At 33.3% G+C, this 6,000-nt stretch overlaps 1 long non-coding RNA gene across 28 annotated transcripts in view; it reads left to right on the top strand.

Moving 5' to 3' along the window:
• The first annotated feature begins 36 nt into the window (after nucleotides 1–36).
• The window catches only part of LOC143243016 (uncharacterized), a 31,193-nt gene continuing 25,229 nt past the window's right edge, over nucleotides 37–6,000 (top strand). For 4 of the 28 annotated variants that reach the window (XR_013023698.1, XR_013023706.1, XR_013023703.1 and 1 more), the window contains exon 1: nucleotides 113–637. This is a non-coding gene — a long non-coding RNA (uncharacterized LOC143243016). Of the gene's footprint in view, nucleotides 638–6,000 lie in introns of all 28 variants that reach the window. The other 24 variants (XR_013023701.1, XR_013023696.1, XR_013023704.1 and 21 more) reach the window with 21 other exon arrangements.

The raw sequence follows: 6,000 nt of genomic DNA, 5'->3' as shown, positions 1-6,000 counted from the left end.
TTTCTGTTGAAGGTTGTGGAATAAATGAACTTAACAAGTTAATCCTAAAATAATTGATAGATTACTCTCTGTTTTATAAATACCATTTTTAAGCAATTTTTGTATCTTGAATTTGTTGACTACAAAATCACATAAAGCTTTAAACAGAAACACTGTCAGTGATGCAGTTATTTCCTTTTTTTTACTGTTTAGGTTTCCTGTGTAGATTACACTATATATATGAAAACTGTGAGGTCATCCCATAAGTAATATCATTTTTAACACTAAGATTTAAAAGAAGAAAAATAACTCAAATAACAACTTTCATCAATTACATATTTTTAATCTCTTCTCAATAACAGTCTGGAAATGTATCAAAATATTTTCAATATCACACTTATAAAAATCAAGTTGTTTTGAGATATAAAAGGTACAAGAGTTACTTTTTAACAAATCATAGAAGTAAACTGTTTTCCATTCAGATGATGTGTCAAGTTTTTGAAAAAATTATAATCTGAAGGAGCAAGATCAGGAGAATAAGGAGGATAGGGAAGTTTCTTCCAGCTGAGCTGTTCAATTTTTTTAAAAGTGACCCTAGCAATGTTAGGATGTGCATTGTTATGGTGGAAAACAACTCCTTTCTGATTTACCAAAGCAGGTCTCTTTTTTATTTATTTTTTTTTAGTGCAGCTTTCAATTAATCCAGTTACTGCCAGCATCTCTCAGCAGTTATTGTGTGATTTGTTTGTAACAACTCAAACAGTGTTACACCATCTGAAGTACAGGTTCACTTTTGACTGTGGTGTTGCTGGTTCTACTGCATTAACCCACTGTTGGCAGTGCAGGACATTTTGATAGAGTATCCATTTCTTATCTCCAGTCACTAACTAGGTGGCTCAAAAATGAAGCTTGAAGTTCATGAGAGTGAAGAGATGTGCAGATGTCTACTCATTCTCTCAGATTATAAGCTGACAACTCATGTGGTACCCATTTTCCAAACTTTAAAACTCTACCAAGTTGCAAATGTTGATGGACAATGGAAGGATGGACAACAGTTACAGCACAATCTTTCTCATGTATTGCTAGAAGCAGGTCATTGTCAAACTCAGCAGGGCACTCAGTGCGAGCTGCATCCGTCAAACTGTAGTCACCAGTTTTAAACTTATGGAACCATCTTTGACACTTCCCTACATTCAGAATGTCATTGTTGTATACATTTTGAATGCTTCTTCAGTAGCACTCTTTCATTTTCTGAAGTTGTAAAACATTATATTCTTTATGTGCTCTTCTGATACCTCCATGATAATTGGGGCTTCTAAAATAAATACAATCAAAATTAGTGAAGAAACAAATTGGTTTACTCTGAATGTTATCATTTCATCCCACATAACTTGTGTGACTTTGAGAATAACTTCATTTAGCCAAGAAATATGCATTTAAACTTATCCTATCCCAAAAAACGACATTACTTATGGGATTAATAATTTACAAAACTATACCACACACACACACACACACACACACACACACACACACACACACACATATATATATATATACATGTTACTGTTTGTTTATGGTAGTAGAAATCACTATCTACTTGCTCCTTTTCTATGCATTTTTTCAGAAGCAAATATTTCTATCATGTATTTTATTCTCAAATATCTGATATATATAAAATAAGTGAATTACTGTGAGTTGCACATCTTTCATATCAAGCTTACCAATTTGTGTTGCTGTGAATGTAATTTACTACATAATGTCTTGAGGAGGAAGTTACACTAGAACCTTTCTAATTAATACTTCATGTCATATGATACAGTTTTGAAAGTTCAGGAAAATGACACACCTACAATGTCATGCATTATGAAAATAATGATGAAAGTTGGATGTTAAGTAAATTTTCATAAAGAAAGACCATTTATGGATATTTATAGAAATTTAAAGATATCATTCCACCTTTTATAATATTTGTTGAGTGAGAGAAAAATGAACAAATCAACTAAAAAAACATGTACTTTTAAATGTAAGTGATACCATTATCAGTACTGGTAACTTGTAATATAAAACAAATATTTTAAAATGGTGATGGAAAAGTTTAAATTGTTTACAATAATTAATGGAGAATTTCACTAATTGTTTGAGAAACAAGAAGAAAATATTTTTTTTTGTTCTTCAAGTTTAACTCCAAAGTAAAGAACATTCTGTAATATCTTGTATTGCTAATAAAATTGGGAATTATTCAATAAATTACAGTAAGACTCTTGTAAGACTGTTAATGAGTTGAGAGTTAATTTTTTGTAATGTTATTTTTTGATGCTTTTTATGATAAAGCATATGTAACATTTTTGTCAGTAGAAATTTCAAGCTTGAAAACATTTTCTTACAGAGGAATGGTTAAGTATGAATCCCTATAGATTCTTTCACAATGCAAGTCAAATTTACAGTACACTTACTTTGTCATTGTTTATACAAATTGTGTTGGTAAAAAGTTGTAGTTTAATGTTATATACTCTTTATTTATCAGCCTGTCTTTATAATGCTCTTCCCTGTAACATATGTTAAACTTGTAATACAGAAGTGTGGAAATGTGTTAGGACAAAGTCAAAAATAGATTTCAGGTTGTCTCAAAAGAACAATAGAAGGTGAATCCCATACTAAACTCAGTACAACTGAAATGTAGTTAGAGTGATTGATTAAGGAAACAGTTAGCATTTTGTTGTCTCTCTCTTGTTTTAATTACTATGGATGGTTTTTTAGGTATTGCTGCAAGATAATTAATAAGAGTGTCCTTTGAGATTTTACTCCAAGTGTCTCTGATACACTCATATGAAGCTTTTTTGGAAGTAACTTTTGATTTGTCAAGTTTTCAATCTATCAAATCCCAGATCTGCTCAATTAGGTTGAGACTGCAACTCTTTGGGAGGCAATTACATCATTTGAATGATTTTAGCAACAGCTTTCATAGCTAAGTAAATTTTTCTACATTGGTTGTATGAGTATCTGAGGTTATTATAATCTTGGCAGTAGAGTCCTTTACCAATAATATGCAAACCACCGGGTATACCATACTCGATCAGTACTGCATTGTATTTGTGCTGGTCTATTATTCCATTTATTTTGTAGATATTTTCTATTACCTCAGCGGAGAAATGTCTCCAGATCATCACACTGCTTCTGCCATGATTTATGGCAGGTGCCATGCATTGAGATAAGTATCTTTCTACTACCTTCAGCCAGACATACTACCAACACTTTGACCGAAATACTTCAAACTTGGATTCATCCATCTATAACAGCTCTTTCCAATTATAAGCAGTCCATTTTTGTATCTTTCAGTAAATTTAAGTCTCTTGCAAATATTTGAATATCAAAGTAAAAGCTTTTTACTCAAAAAACTCAAAATACATTCATAATTAATGATAAGTTAGGATTTACAATCCTAAAATCGAGCATTTGATTTCCCATTGGTAGACAGAGAGGATTTCCTGTTGTTGCTTTGCTGTAAGAACAACACATTTTCACAATAAGAGAAAAACATAAAGTGACTGGAAATGTTTGAAAGAAGATATTCCAAAAATATTAAAATTATTTACGAAATCTTGAGTTTATCATCTTTTACAGAAGAGAGAGTAAACAGATACCGGCATGGCCAGGTGTTTAAACTAGTTTAGCAAAGTTTTAAATGTTTTCACACTTGAGAAGGTTTAACAATTTTCTGGAGGTTTTCTTTTCCTTTCTGTTTTCAGTCACTTCCTTATAAATTAATTGATGTACATTATAATATCTACACAAATTTTGTTCAGTATTCTTTTTTTTGTAAATAGCCCAGCATAGCCAGGTGTTTAAGGCACTCGACTCGTAATCTGAGGATCACGAGTTTGATTCCTCATCACACCAAACACGCTCGACCTTTCAGTCGCAGGTTTGTTATGATGCGACGGTCAATCCCACATTCGTTGGTAAAAGCGTACCCCAAGAGTTGGTGGTGGATGGTGATGACTAGCTGCCATTCCTCTGGTCTTACACTGCTAAATTAAAGACGGTTGGCGCAGCAGGTCTACGTGTTGCTTTGTGCGAAATTTAAAACAAACTCAATTAAGTGAACCAACCACAGAATACATTTAAAATGCATACAGATCTGGATATAAATGCTTATTTTTACAACAAAGTCACAAATTATATTCTAAACAACAAAGAACAATTTGAACCAATTTTTCTTAACAAGTGTATCTGAGGAAAATACAAGACACATCATAAACTATGAAGACACGATCCTAATGAAAGAAATATTCATACATGAACTTCTTGAAGCAATAAAAAACACAGAAACAAATCTTTGGGTGAAGATGAGATACAAGCCATCTTCCCAAAAAAGGGCACTCAAAATTGTTTGATCACCAAAGAACACTTTTTAACTTATCACTATCCTTAGAACACATACCAATTTCTTGGATGCATGTTAATATTCTAATGTTCCATAAGGTATGAAAGCCAGCAGATAAACCTAATGGCTACCGACCAATCAGCTTGATCAGCTGTGTAGGCAAAATTCTTGAGAGAATAGTCAGTAATAGGCTCTCCACATTCTTGGAAATAACATGAAAGTTACCAGAAGAACAAAAAGTATTCAGAAAATTTAGACAACAACTGACCACTTAGTGAGACTCACTGAAGAGATAGTCGACAGCTTTAACAAAACCAATGCACTGTCTCCTGCTTTCTTGACATTGAGAAAGCATATGATACTGTATGGCACAATGGTCTACAGTTACGTGTGAAGGAAATGTGACTACTGCGTGGAATTATTTGCTGGTTATCTACCTTTTTGAAAAATAGAAAATGTGGAGTAAATGTAGAGGGAACCTCTTCTGAGTACTTTACTCCAGAAGCTGGTGTACCTCAGGGAGGGGTGGTCAGCTCTATACTCTTCATCATGTATGTTAACAATTTGCCATTGAAGGATCCTAAGCATGGATTCTCTTCATAGTTTGCTGATGATGTGGCAGTATCGAAAAGTGCCACAGCACCAACAACAGCAGCCATAAACATACAACAACAACTAAACAGAATAAACGATTATTGTCGAAAATACAAAATAAAAATAAATACAGCAGAAACACAACTTGTCGTCTTTACATAGTTGACAAGATACAAAAAAATACTTCAGCCTGAAGAATATGTGAATGGAACACTGCTTCTGCCTACCACATTGGCAAGATTTCTAAGTCTTGCCTATGACACGAAACTAACCATGTAAATGAAACTAAAGTCTGGCGAAGAACCAACTATGCTTGGAGTCTTATTTGCATGAATAGTGGAGCATCAACAGACAATACACGAAAAATATACAAAACATGCATCAGACCAGTAAATGACTGCAGCTCCAACATTGTAAGTGACAAAACAATTAAAATGAAGTTGCAAACAATTCAAAACACACTCCTCACAACAGCATATAGAGTTCCCAGAGAAGCAACATTCAAATTCATACACAAATATTTAAACATACCAACCATACCAAATAGACTGTTACGTCGTACAAAAAGTATTTTGATAAAGATTGGATGAAAAATGAATTATTAAGCGAACCAGAGAGGTACCTCGTACATGATGAAGGTAGTCCTAAACACTTCTACCCGATCAACACATATTTTAAACACAAAAAAATGAATGAAGAAAAAGATTAAATCATAATATATATTGAAAAAAGGGCCACCGTCAATCTAGACTTCTTACTGACAAGGCAAAATAATATCTGTATATGTATACCAGTACATGGACATTGATCTTAAAAGGGTCGGAGTAAATTCAGCCCACTCTGACTCTAAAGCAGGAACTAACACCAACCAACACTGCATGATCATTTTAATAAAGAACAGCGGAAGAGGTCAAAGAGCACCTGACCCTCCAGAGTACATATGATACCCAAAACCCAAGAGATAGAACAATACGAAGTGCTGTATTTATTCTCAAATTTTGCTTTCTCATTGACACGTTGATCCGACAGATAAAGATATC

Source organism: Tachypleus tridentatus, unplaced genomic scaffold, assembly GCF_004210375.1.
Source record: "Tachypleus tridentatus isolate NWPU-2018 unplaced genomic scaffold, ASM421037v1 Hic_cluster_2, whole genome shotgun sequence".
Taxonomy (NCBI): Eukaryota; Metazoa; Arthropoda; class Merostomata; order Xiphosura; family Limulidae; genus Tachypleus; species Tachypleus tridentatus.
This window is presented reverse-complemented; position numbering and strand designations above follow the sequence as displayed.